The 14,315-nt window shown below is 42.9% G+C and overlaps 1 protein-coding gene across 1 annotated transcript in view; it reads right to left on the bottom strand.

The window, feature by feature from the left end:
• Positions 1 to 14,037, bottom strand: part of ADGRF5 (adhesion G protein-coupled receptor F5) — a 102,214-nt gene extending 88,177 nt beyond the window's left edge. Inside the window, exon 1 of the mRNA XM_003254202.2 lies at positions 13,817 to 14,037. The gene's annotated coding sequence lies outside the window, so the exon portion shown is untranslated. The remainder of the gene's footprint in view (positions 1 to 13,816) is intronic.
• Between the last annotated feature and the right edge of the window lie 278 nt (positions 14,038 to 14,315).

Genomic DNA, 14,315 nt, shown 5'->3' with positions numbered 1-14,315 from the left:
TTGGCTTCATGCTCAGAGTCTGCTCAGTAGACAGAGAAGTGGTTCAAAAATGTGGGCCCCCAACACTCTGGGAACTTGTTGAAAATGCAAATTCTAGGCCTACTCTGGCTCACTTCTGTAATCCTAGCACTTTGGGAGGTCGAGGTGGGAGGAGCCCTTAAAGCCAAGAGTTTCAGACCAGCCTAGGCAACATAGCAAGACCCTGTTTCTACAAACAATAAAAAGCCAGGCATGGTGGCAAGCACCTGTAATCCTAGCTCCTTGTGGGGCTAAGGTGGGAGGATCATTTGAGCCCACTAATTTGAGGCCGCAGTGAGCTATGATTTTGACACTGCACTCCAACCTGGGTGACAGAGAGAAACGTTGTCAAGAAAGAAAGACAGAGAGAAAGTGAGAGAGAGAGAAAGAGAGAAAAGGTGGGGGGAGAGAAAGAAAGAAAGAAAGAAAGAAAGAAAGAAAGAAAGAAAGAAAGAAAGAAAGAAAGAAAGAAAGAAAGAAAGAAAGAAAAGAAAGAAGAGGAGAGGAGAGAAGAGAAAAGAAAAAAAAGAAAAGAAAAGAAAAAAGAAAAGAAAAGAAAAGAAAAGAAAGGCAGGCAGGCAAATTCTAGAGCCCACCCCAGACTTCCAGAATCTAACACTCTGGAAGTGAGGCCCAGTGACCAGTGTTTTAACAAGCTGTCAAGCTGTCCAGGTGATTCTGATGTGCACAAATATTTACTAACCACTGAGATAGAGCATGATTTTTTTTTTTACCATTGTGGTTCTCACTTTGAGAAACTATTGATGGTCCCCAGGCCTGTGTCAGCTGTATCAGAACCTCTGCATACATTTAGAGAAACACTGGCAGATAGAAGGGCTGCAGGTTCATCTGTGGGCCATCTCTTCTCTCCGCACACATAATTATCTTCAGCCAAGATGCTTCATTGTCAGGGCTTCTGCCTAAAGAGCCAGCTTCACCTCTTTCTACTCCTTCCTTTTTTCTCTTCAGATTTATTGAGGTACAACTGACAAATAAAAAGTATATTTATGGTGCGCTACATGCTTTTTTGCTATATGTATACATTGTGAAGTGATGACCACAGTCAAGCTAATTACTCCTTTTTTCTCATCTTACTTTATCTTTCTGAACCTCCTCGGCACCCTGCAAGCACTGTGTTCTCCAGTCTGCCAACTCTCACTGCCCTTCAAGGCCCAGGTCAAGGGCATTCCCTGTAAGAAGCCTCCCTTTGACTCCCTCTAGTAGTGTGTACACCTCCCATCACCTCCCCCCCGTCAAAGCACCTGCTGAACTGCATTACAATGCTCTATTTATGGGCTCCTCCACTGTCCTGTGATACTGCCACCTGACACCCCACCCCAGGGTAGGACCTCATTTATGTACTGTTTTGTGTCTAGCACTCAGCGCAGTATCTGGCACAGAGTAGTCAGGTGCTTCATCCATGTTTGTTATGAATGAGTCCCTAATGCAGCACATTGTTAGAGATGCTTAAGAGGGTGAAAGCATGGGCTACGGCACGAGGCTGTTGGGTTGAAGTCCTAGTTCTACCACTTCTAGCTACTTAAATTTGGGTAAGTTACTTAATCTCTCTGATCCTCAGTTTTCTTATGTGTAAAACAGAGATGGTGCAATTTTCTCGTATTAAAGAAAATATTCCAGATTAAGTACTTAGAGCAGAGCTTTGTGAGTATTAAGTCCTCCATGCTAGGAAGAAAATGGACCAGAAGATCCTAAGACTAAGATGCTTCTGTCATGAGAAGCCTGTACATAGGACACTTTTTATTCATAGTCTCTCATTTCTCTTTCATCCTCTTTCTTTCTCTAAATATGCCTATTTTATCTCTAGACTGCTAGTATTTCTTTCTTCCTTTTTCTCTTTCTTTGACATACTACTTTACAAGTCCACAGCTGAGATCCCACATGCATAACCATTAGAGATGTGTGCATGTGTCTGCGTGTGTGCATGCATGCACTCATGCATGTGTGTGGATTTGGTTTGGTGGTTTGAGTTATTGGGTTTAAAAATGGAACTAGTGCATATCAGTAAATAGGCTATAGGCATTGACCAATTTCTCAATTATAAGTCTTGTTTTTGAAGGATAATCCATTACAATAAATAAAGTATGCATGTCCCTGAAAATTGACACAGGAAATTGTTGACTAAAGGTGGGTCTCAAGTCAAAAGAGGAAAAAAAACCTGGATTTAGAAATTTACATCAGATATGAAACTTACACATACAAAAAAAAAACAAGTATAATTGCCTGCTAAAGTAAGTAAGGAGAACTTACAGACCATCTCTGAGAAGATGGATGATTTTTGCAGAAAGTTGCTAAGTTTTATCAAGAGCAGCTGAGGTTCAATCTACAGTCACACATCACGTTGTGTTGGCAGTTTGGTTACATATTTTTATTTTTTAAATCTTATCCTTTTCCCAATGTATGTATTCATATTCACAAATAGGATGTTCAATCACTGGACAAATGTTTCTGGGCACCTACTTTGTGCAGAATACTATCTTAATGCTGGGAAACTCATGGATGATTTCTTTCTTAAAGCAAGTTTATCGTTGTTGGTGATGATGATGATACTCTTGCTATTTTTAATTGCTATCTCTTGTTAAGGACCACCTCCATCACAGGGTCTCTGCTGAATGTTCTTTAACAAGCCTTTTAAATGCACAGTGCCATTTAATTTTCACAACCCTCCATGAACTAGTTAGCTTCTCCCATTTTAGAGAAGGAGGCTCAGAAAGGTTAAACAACTTGCCAAACCTGGTTTAAAATCTACATAGATTGAAAGTCTAGCAAATTGAAAAATTTGAGGCAGACCATGAATCCCAAACCCAGTTCTTGTCACTATACTATATTATGCTTCAAGATAAGCTGCTGAAACATAAATGAAAGTTAAACATACGATGGTTCAAAGGATGGTACAAAGCGATATAGAATTCTGTTCCAAACTGTAGTCCAGACCAAGGGTACAATTCAGCAGGAAGAATGTTCCTGCAAACATGAGCCTGGACTGCAAAATCATTAACCTACCCAGAGAAATACAGGGAGGGACCCTTCTGCCACCAGTGTAAACACTTTTCTAAACAAAGCTGGTAGATATTTTCTAAACATTGTTTTTTATGCCTAACTAAATGTGCATCATACTTTGGAAGTACTTCTAAGGCAGTGGTCTCCATCCTCTTTGGCACCAGGGACTGGTTTCATGGAAGGCAAGTTTTCTAGAAGACCAGGAGAAGCGGGAGAAGCAGGGGCATGGTTTCAGGATAAAACCATTCAGATCATCAGCCATTAGATTCTCATAAGGAGCATGCAACCTAGATCCTTCGCATGCACAGTTCACAATAGGGTTCAAGCTCCGGTGAGAATCGAATGCCACCACTGATTCAAAAAGAGGTGGAGCTCAGGCAATAACACTGGCTCTCCCATGGCTCATGTCCTGCTGTGTCACCTGGTTCCTAACAGGCCACTGACTGGCACTGGTCCATGGCCCACATGGTGGGGACTCCTGTTCTAAGGTGCTGGTTGAAAAATGCAGATTTTGCAGCGTTGCTCCCTGTCCTGCTCCTACCCCCATCTTCCTACACACACAGGTTTCAATTTAATAGGTTCAGGTAGAGCCCAGAGATACGCATTTTGATCAGCATCCAGCCGGTTTATCTACTGCTCGTCTCTAAACCACACTTGCACAAACTGTGCTTTGCATCTCCATGTAAATATAAATATGTCATATAAAATATGTCATTTACGGTTCTCTTTTACTAATATGTTATACATCTATTATTACAAAAACCCAAAATAGAGATTTTTAAAGGGATGAGGTCTTTCAAAATAAAGAGCAGGGCACATACTTTCTCTTCATAGTCCAACAGAGGGTGTAGCATACCATCTGCCACCCAGAGTTGAGTGAACCTCTGGCCTTGTACCCTAAGATGCATCCCTGTCTTATGAACTTCTGGGAGACAGGAGGTTGGGTGGAATCTGTACTCGCTCAGTGCTTAGGCTCATTCTCTGTGGCCACCATTGTTCCCCTTCAGACAGGTCAGTAAATCAATCTCCATGGCTTTGAAAGAAGAGTAGACAAGTTCTGCAGGTGAGCTGTGGAAAATTTATGCAACACCAGCATCAGCAGTGAAGTAACGATCTTGAAAAATATTAGTTATGCTATACCACGGCAACCCCACCTCAGGTGCATGAATATGCAGTGTCACTCATGACACATTTGGAAATTCTCCCTGAGTGATGATTTAAATAAAATGTGAAGTCCAAGTGTCATTCACTTCTGCTTTTAAACAGGACTTTAAAACTCATATAGGAAGTGTTAAGAATTGTGATTTTGATTTTAAGAAAAAGGTAAAAGTTTGTTGGTAACCTATATGTGAGTGCTTTAAAGTTTCAAAAATTATATTAAAATTAAAATTTATGAACACATTCATCCTGAAAGAGAATAAGATGTTATTTTACTTAAAGAAGAGATAAATCACTTCAGTGACACTTTCGCATTCCTAACTCTACATGAAATACTGATTAAAAACCTAATGTGCCAGGTACTGTGCTAGGGGCCAGGAGTAAAAAGATGAATAAGATGGCATCCCTATGTCCTAGGAAAGAAGTGCATGTGAACAATTACTGAGATTTCAAACACAACAGGCACTGTAAAACAGGCTTGGGACAGTGCTGCAAAGCACTTAGCAGGGAGATCAGTTCTTCACAAGGATGGGGTGACCTGTGAAAAGGAAGTAATTTGGTGACATTTAAAATGGGCTTAGGAGGATAGTTCACTTGACAGATGTATTAGTCTGTTATCACGCTGCTAATAAAGACATACCTGAGACTGGAGAATTTAAAAAGGAAAGAGTTTTAATGGACTCACATTTCCACATGGCTGGGGAGGCCTCATAATCAGGTGTAAGGTGAGAAGGAGCAAAGTCATGTCTTACATGGTGGCAGGAAAGGGAGCTTGTGCAGGGGAACTCCCATTTATTAAACCATCGGATCTCATGAGACATATTCACTACCATGAGAACGGTATGAGGGAAGCCGTCCTCATGATTCAAATATCTCTACCTGGCCCCACCCTTGACACGTGGGGATTATTACAGCTCAAGGTGAGATTTGGGTGGGGACAGAGCCAAACTATATCAACAGAGAAGGCAGGAAAGAGAAATCCAGGCAGAGGAATGAACCACAGCAGGGAGACAGAATGAACGGAGAAGAGGTGGCTGGCCCCAGTTATAACCATTGGGAAGTTGAGGAAATGGCAGAGGGAAAGGAACCTGTAAAAAAAACTGAGAAGTTGCAGCCAGAGAAGAAGGAGGGAGGCCAGGAGCATTGGTGTCCTGGAAGGCAGGGACAAGACTAGAGGAAGTGGAGAACAGTGTGAAGTCCTGCTGACAGTAAATGAGTTGGATTTGAGGATACAGAGGTCAAAGAGAATCTTGGCAAAAGCATTTGCTGAGGTACACTGGGGTAGCGTAGACAGAACACAATGTGAATGGTTGGTGATGATGTGAAGACATGAATAGCCATAATCCTTTCAAGAATTTTGCGGTGAGGGGAAATGAAGATGGAAGTGCAGCTGAGGAAAAATATGGGGTGAGAAGAGCTTCTGCTCCTATTGTTTTAAGATGAGAAGGACCTAAGCGTAATTAAATGCTAACAGGAAAGGGCCAATAAGAGGGGAGCCTAGTGAGGCTATGGGAATAAAGGGCAGGAGCACGGGAGAGCTGAGCTCTGCATGCAGGACAGGGTCCCTCTTCCCTTGGGACAAAACAGGAGGGCAAAAGAGATGGGTATTGAGGCTGATCCTGGCATAGATTTGGTGGTGAGAAGGCCAATGGCGTTATTTCCTCCAAGAAGGCACAGCCATTTCCTGAGAGCCGGCTGTGTGTGGAAGTGTGTACAGGGGTATGTGCATGGTGCACACACTGGGCCTCGCTGGTGCTTGGAGATTTAAGGACGGTGAAGACACCATAAAGATGCCTCTGGGGCTAATTGAAGAGTTCCAGGTGGAGTGAGGGCCCATGTCCCTCTTCGAATCTTTACTGGCCTCAGACCATACAAATATCTGGCTTCTTTGCACTCTCATTTGCAACACGTTGAGTTTGTGTGTTTGTATATATGTATAAATATATGGTCTTGAATTTTCCTGCAGGCAGAATCTCTGGTTTCTCTTAGTACCTAGTAGAGTTCAGACACATAGAATATATTCAATAAGTAATTCTTGGTTGATAGAAATACCTTTCAACTCATTATACCCCAGCTTTAGCCAATAAGTAGACTCCAAAGGTGAAAAGCAGCTATAATTCTAAGACAGCCCTTCCCTAGGGACAGGGAACTGCAATTGAGTCATCATTTTTAGCAGGAATACATATTACGATAAAGAAAGAAGTATTCTCTGGTCTGACCAATGATGGGTGCCTGTCATAATACTGAATGAAAACCTTTTAAAATGCAATACATTTTGTGCTTTACCTATTTCCTCTCCATTAACACAGAAACATATGCACACTCATGCACACAAATGCACACATATGTGCCCATCTGCGGGTGCACACCACAACAAAAACCCAAACATCTTTTTGCTCCTTAGATGGCTGGCAGCATGAATTTTCTGTGATGTAAATGAAGAAGCGGTGCGCAGGATAAAGGGTTAAGTAAGGATCTCTGGTAATGCTTCAGCTTGTTCTCTGAGGAGTAACAAAGAGAGGAAGCACAGGCTTTGTGGAAGGAAATTCCCAGGCCCCACTTCGGACATTCGCAACCTGCCCTGTGAACCCCTGAGGGGTGTCTGATAATAAACACTTGCAAACAAAACAATCCATAAAGGCATTTTTACTAACATTCTCACATTCTCACCAAAGGGCTACAGCACATTTTCCTGAATCTGCGGACCTTAGAGGGGGGACCTGGACATCCACCTGCCAGCAGAGGCCAACAGCCTAGTCCCTGCTCAGGCTGGTGTTTGTACGTGCAGGTCCCCTTTGCTCCTTGGGCCTTTGATTGGGCAGGGGTGGTGATGGGGCTGTGGAATGCAGATCACAGACTCAACACCGGACAGGATGGGTGTGGACTGCTGTGTGCAGACCTGAGACCCACCTCTTCGTCTTCCACAGAGACCCCCAGACATAGCCCTGAGCATTGCAACTTTGAGTAATAATGCAGTGACCTTCAAGTAGAAAATAATGCAAGTAATAATGCAAGTAATAATGCAGTGACGTCTTCAAGTAGACGTCAAGTAGAAAGAACTTGACAAGGCACGAAAAGCTCTGCTTGTAAAGTGTGCCAATTAAGTAACAAATTGGCCTTCTTTTCCTGTAGTAGCAAAACAGACAAATAAAACCCCTGGAGACCTGACAGTAAATATTTGTGCGGAAGTTTCTTGTAAGAAGCTCAAAACATGTTAGGATCAAGATGCAAAAACTTAAGCAAAAGTCTAGTTTGGGTGAGATTATTTGTAATATTATACGTTATTTATCCCCAAACTAATAGGATGTGAGATCTGTTATGCCCATTTCATCAATGAATAAATGAAGGATCAGAAACTGGCCTAGAATAATAGTAAAGTTCTGGGTGATTCAGCTATCTGATACTCGCTCTAGTGAGTGTGTGTGTGTGTGTGTGTGTGTGTGTGTACGTGCGTGTTTATTGGGGCTGTGTGTACACAGATTTATGGCTTTTTTAAAACAAAATATTCTTAAAATAACTTTATTAATTGCAATTCAAGCCAAGATCCTCAAATAGCATCGCTGTCTCAGGTCTCGACCAGAATTCACTTCACAATACGGGTGAGATTTAGATCCTTGACTACAAAAAGAAAGCTGACCCTTTACTTTTGAATTGCCGTCACTGGTCTCTGGAATATTTTTGGATGACTACTCATTTGCATCTGTCCACAGTTGGCGGGCAATCTCCCTCTTGACCCCAGCCCTCAAGACCACATTGATCCAACCTAGGTGATGACAGGTTCCAGATTTTACTCTAGGCGGGGTTAACATGAGCCTCTACTCCGGCCTCCTTCTGTCCTTTGTGCTGTAACAATGGGCGGAAACACAGCCTTGTTAGAGGAAATTCCCAGGGCCATGCTTTGGACATTAGACAGTGGCTTTGCTATGCTGGGTAGGCTGATGTGCATCTAAAAATAAATACACTGGTCTGCAAGGGTTTCTATGATTTTTTCATGTACAGTTGATTACATTTCAAAGGATTTTTTTAATTAGTGTTTTTAAGAAAGCTAACTTAGGTAAGCCTTGAGAATAAAATATATCATGGCTTTGTTTCGGTTTGAAAACGTATAACATTTGCTTATAAGTGTGTTTCTGTTGAAAGGACTGCTGCTTTTTTCCCCCAGGATCTCAAAGTGAGATTGATGCTGAGATGCTGCCCAAGCATGGTCAGAAACATGCGAGGGTCCAGAACTGCAAGTTCTTTGAGTCCACAAAGGATAAAGTATTAACAGAAAGCTCTGGGGCTGCCTGGAGAGGTTGATGATGTGTATAGGGTCTACCTAAGCCTAAGTCTTACTTCTTTAAAAGTTTCCAGATCCTTACTTCACAAAGAGACTGCTCTTGAGGTGGTTCATGTAGCAGAAGAGGAAAGATGGGTAGAAGGCAGTGGCCAGTGAACTTGACTCACAACAGGCAGACGGTTCCAGCCAGCTTTCTTCTCTCCCCAAAAGTCAAATACTCCATTCATAGTCCTTGCAACTTAGAAGATGGTACAATCAGTTTCTTTTTCACATTTTAAAATTAGACCTTGGAATGGCTAGGAACCCATATCCATGTAGTCATGTTTCCATTTTAGCTAGAGGAGAAATTAGGGCCAAAGCTCTGAGTCTTGCTGTTATTTGCCTGACTCTACTTGAGCTGAAAATGTACAGAAATGTGGCAGTTTTCCATCAAGTAGGAATGTGTTTGCAGCACAAGAAGTAACCCACAATTTAGTTAAAGAGTAACCCAAGAAGAGTGGTTTACAGTGAACTTTTCCCTCCTCATTGTTCTCATTTCTTTTGTGCTCTTTCCTGGAAGTCCAGCCTACTCCATTGTTACTAAGACCCTATTTTAAACTTACTGCAGCAGATACGTAGGGCTAGCTGGTGAAAAGTCAGCTATCCTCACTCTAGCCTGATGAATTTTTGCAGACCTTCATTTGGTGGCTTGGATCACTGCACTGACATCACGAGACTCTTGATAGCTTTGAGCGGGAAGGGACCTTTGAGGTCATCACCCGGACTCCACCCATTATGGGCGTCCCTTTGGGAACACCCCGGCCACTAGTCCATCTTCCAGGGTGCTGGAACATTGCCCAGGACAAGGCGTTCACTACACCACAAGGCAGCTCACTCATTTTTAGATGATTCTGATGGTGGGTAAATCCGTTCACACATTGAGCTGAAATCTGTTACGCTATGATTTCCACCCATTGATCTTCTGTTGGCCTTCCCTTTTCCCATACAGAGCAACCTTTAAATCTTTAAAAGCAGCCCTCATGTGCTCAAGATGTACTTCTTACTTTAATTGTCCCCTGAATGCTCCTTCAACTGTTTGGCAAATGACAGTTTTCTCATTTTCACCATCTTGGCCAACCTCCTCTTTTAAGACCTGGTGTTTTTTGTTTTTTGTTTGTTTTGTTTTGTTTTGAGACAGAGTCTTGCTCTGTCGCCAGGCTGGAGTGCAGTAGCACAATCTCAGCTCACTGCAACCTCTGCCTCCCGAGTTCAAGCAATTCTCCTGCCTCAGCCTCCTGAGTAGCTGCGACTGCAGGCAAGCACCACCACATCCAGCTAACTTTTCTATTTTTAGTAGAGACGGGGTTTCACCGTGTTAGCCAGGAAGGTCTCGATCTCTTGACTTCGTGATCCGCCCACCTCGGCCTCCCAAAGTGCTGGGATTACAGGCATGAGCCACTGTGCCCCGCCGACCTGGTGTTTTTTTAAAGGAACCTATTTGGCACTTTAGATAATTAATCTTCTTACAACTTTGTGCACTAAGTATTAGTTCATATTTTCAGAAACAAAACAAAGACTTGGCAAGATACAATTACTTGTTCAAGACAGGAGATTAAAAACCAGATCTGCCTCTTTCTAGCCCACAACATGCCTCTCATTAAAAAAGAAATATTGAGCCAGTTATAGTCCAGGCTGATCTCAAATATAGCCTGATATCTGTGGCAGGCCACTGGAAACCTCTCATGCAGGTTAATATCCCTTTTGTTATTACAGCGTGTGTTTATTGACAGAGATTAAAGTGAACTTGAGTGGGTAAGAAATTACCAGCAGAAAACATTCAGTTGCTGAAAGGCAGCTGTAGACAAGGTGGGCATGGTGGAAGCCTGGAGGCAGAAAGGCATAGGAGCAACAGGAAGCAAGAAGGGATTCTAGAGGTGCAGGAGGCATCTCATTTGGAAGCTCTGGACAATGGAGGAAGAAGAGAAGAAGGCTGGAAGGGAGAAATAGCTGTCCTTGAGAGTGCCTCGGCAGTTTGCTTCAGCCTAAACCTGGTGGTTGTGTCTGTTTGCTTTCTCCCAAGTGTCCATGTGCTCTATGGGAGGGCAAAGTATGGGGGAAAATGATACTATGCGCTTCTCCACCTTTTGATTCTAAGTGAAATATGGCTAAGACACAAATCTTTGGGTGGAAAAAGGAGAATACCACATGTAGTCAGAAAGGGAATCCTTTTAGCTGTGCTGCAGTGAGGGATGATGTCAGGAACTGGCTATATGTCTACGTGCTTCTAGGTTTTTCCTGCACCACTTGGTAGAGTTACTTCCTTCTCTTTTCCTGGCTGCTTTCCTAAAGCAGGGACTGCTTAATGGAGGCCTTCCCTCCTCATCTAACCTGCTTCAAAGCAGCTCTACACCCAACAATGAATGCCTCATGGATTCCTCTGAGTTGCAGGGCACTGCTCTCCAGGAGTCATGGGCAAACTGTGCTCTTGGGGAAGTACCAAAGCACAATGTTAATGTCAATGGCTGAACACATGGGCATAGTAATAAAATGGCTCTCTTAAGATCACTTCGAGCTGGCTTGACTCAGAGAAATACAGAGCACCGCCTTTCAAATTGCCATGAAGCATGAGAGAATGTGAGTGCAGAGGCTCTGTGGATATGGTCTTCTCTTTGCACTCTGAAATCAGGGATTCTCTCCCCTGTAGCTCTCTGTCTTCTTCACCACTTGAAAAACTCAAGGTTCAGAGAAAAGTTGTGGATCCACCCAAGGGTCACACGGCAAGAGAGTTGCAGGTACAGGACTAAATCTGGGGCCCCAAACCACAGTTCAGCTGTCTTTCTATTGAACCACATTGACTTCAAGCTTCAAGCTCTCGAGGCCTTTAGTTGGATGTGCCAGAATTGTTAGGGATCAGGCTTATTTCAGTTTTCCTTAATACTTCCATGAAAGAGAAGTAGCATAGAGGATGACAAAAAGTAAGTCCTCCAGATGAGAGCTGCATGGAGGCAGGACTCACATCTGTATTGTTTGCCATCATATCCCTAGCACATAGTACACTGCCTGGCCTATGAAAGGGACTCAGTGAGTCCTTGACTTAGAGCGACACAGAATGAGGGGCACTGATGTGGAAACACCTAATGAAAGAGGCTGTCACATAGACATAAAGAAATAGATTCTAAAAGGCATGGCACATGGAAAGTACTCAAAATATTTGGTGAGTAAATGAATCCAGCAACATTTCAGAAAGAAGAGTGTGGGAAAATGCTATAGGGATTAAAAATATCCTTGGAAGAGTCAAACTATAGATCTCGATCTGATAATTAATTAGGGTTTTTCAGACAATGTACACATTCATTTGCTCATTCATTCATTCAACAAAATTGATTGAGCAGAAGCTATGCGCCCAAAACTGTGCCAAGTGCTATGGGTTTAGACATAGAAGACCAATAACTCCTCAAGAGTCAAAATAAATATAGCAACTATCATTTAATGTGCTTAGGGATATGTCAAAACATTCCACCAAGTACTAGAAAAATCACAGACCTGAGAACCACTTAGTAGAAGATGGATGAAGGGAATGAAGGTGTACAAACCAGGCCTTAATGGACAATTGGGTGGGGAAGATGAATAGAGGTATCCCAGGCAGGGAGGACAGCGCACACAGAAATAGGCAGGCATTAGAGCATTCACATATTAGGGAAATGCAAGGTACTTAGTTTAGTTGCAAACTCAGATGCTGAGAGGGTGAGGCTGGCAGGACGATAAGGAGCTGACTTTTTATTTTTCTACCCTCTTTAAGTGAATGCTTTTCAAACTTTAATGTGTATATGCATCGCCCAGGGATTAAAATGCAGATTCAGTAAGTCTGGGGAGGGAATAAAGAATTTGTTCCCAAGTGATCACTCCCAGCTGATGCCTGATGCAGCTAGTCCTTGGACTACACTTTAGGTAGCATGGCTGTAAGCAACAGAGTGCAACAGAAATATTTCACTGAGGTCGGGCACCGTGGCTCCCGCCTATAATCCCAGCATTTTGGGAGGCCAAAGTGGGCAGATCACCTGAGGTCAGGAGTTTGAGACCAGCCTGGGCAACATGGTGAAACCCCTTCTCTACTAAAAATAGAAAATGTAGCTGGGCGTGGTGGTGCGTGCCTGTAGTCCCAGCTACTCAGGAGGCTGAGGCACAAGAATCACTTGAACCCGAGAGGCAGAGGTTGCTCCGAGATTGAGCCACTGTACTCCAGGCTGGGCGACAGAGTGAGACACAGTCTCAGAAAAAAAATATTTTATATATACATATATATATATATATATATATCTCACTGAGAGTGGCATTATTAGAATTGCATATTCCCAAGACCCCCGTAGCAGGGTATGAAAGATAGAATGGAGGGAGACTGTATTGAGGTAAAATACATAAGTGGTAAGAAATTATGAGCATCAGAACTAAATAAGCTAGAAAAGAAGAGTAAATGTTCAATAAATAGGTATGAATTGTTTGATATTCCATGAAGTCTGTATAAATTATTTCTCTTAGAGTAAAGGCTGGTTGTGAAGACAAAATGAAACAATAAAAACATAAGATGCCAAAAAAATCCAGAGAAATTTGTAGTGGTACTTAAATAAGACCTGGCTCTTCTCTGAGTCTCAGTGACCTATCATCTTGAGCCTCAACGGTGACCAACAAGAGCACCCACCTAAGGACTGAGCATCATCCCTGCAGACAACCACCACCACAGCCCCGAGCCATCCCTGGATATTTGTTGTCACTACTTGTATTGAATTTCAGGAAACCTCAGGAAGAACAACTGTTTCACCACAAATTCTAGATAATAATGTGGAGGTCCACCAGATTCCTGAACAAAGTACTCTTTTTTTTTTTCTTACAGCACATAGGCACTCTAAATTAGGAACACCTGTTCCTATTTCTGTTAGCAAATTCTCTGTCAAATCCAGTATTTCTTTAACTGAAAACCTCAGAAAGGAATAGCAAAGAAATCATGGTAGAGGTCTATACTATTAAAAAGAAAAGGCAGTTAGTAAAAATTACCCCCTATGCAGAAGCCAAAAAAAAAAATACTACTTCTAATGAAATTTGCACTCCAAAGAAAATAAGAATCGCCGCCATGATCTATATACTGGCTGGCATTCCTTATCCAAAGATGTACAGATTTGAAAAATCCGTATGTCATATCCCCTCTCACTATTTGCCCCCCACAGTCTTGTAAATCAGTAAATCTCCACAAGACACACAGGTTGAGAGCATGAAGCCAACTAGAAAAGCCACGTGGAAATGCGGCACAACTATTCCAGAGCAGCTGGATTCACATTTAACATGACAAATCAAAACGATGCAGGTACCTACCTTTCTCTTCGGGGGTTTTCAGGCTCCTGAAATTTAACGCCTTACTGCTGATCTGCCCAAAAACCTCTCAGGTGAGTTGAACCTTGAGGGCATCCCATTCAATCACACAGTCAGAGGAGGGTGGGGTTTCACAAGACCAGACTTCAAACGCTGGGGCTCTTGCGGGTTCCCAGGCTGTCGGGAGCAGAGGTGAACTGCCTTCTGTTCTCTGCTGCAGGAAGAAGCCGGGAGACACTGACTGACTGGAGGTGGGGGGCGGGGGCTTGAGGGAGGGAAGTAATATGGGGACTGTAATAAATAAGAGATCCTCTCCACATGATTTCCTGTATTTGGTGCCTGATGCCTCTCTCCAGGCTCCCTAGAGGAAACAAGAAACTTGTCCTCTGGCCACTGGAAAGAAGAGAATAAACATGCTGAGAACTGTGAAAAGAAGCAGCAGGACCCCAGGCAAGGAGCTGATGGGCCAGCCAACTTTACCTTTTACCAAGTGCTTTCTTCC

This window comes from Nomascus leucogenys, chromosome 22a (genome assembly GCF_006542625.1).
Source record: "Nomascus leucogenys isolate Asia chromosome 22a, Asia_NLE_v1, whole genome shotgun sequence".
NCBI classification, from domain to species: Eukaryota; Metazoa; Chordata; class Mammalia; order Primates; family Hylobatidae; genus Nomascus; species Nomascus leucogenys.
Note: the sequence above shows the minus strand (reverse complement) of the source record. Positions and strands in the feature narration are given on the sequence as shown.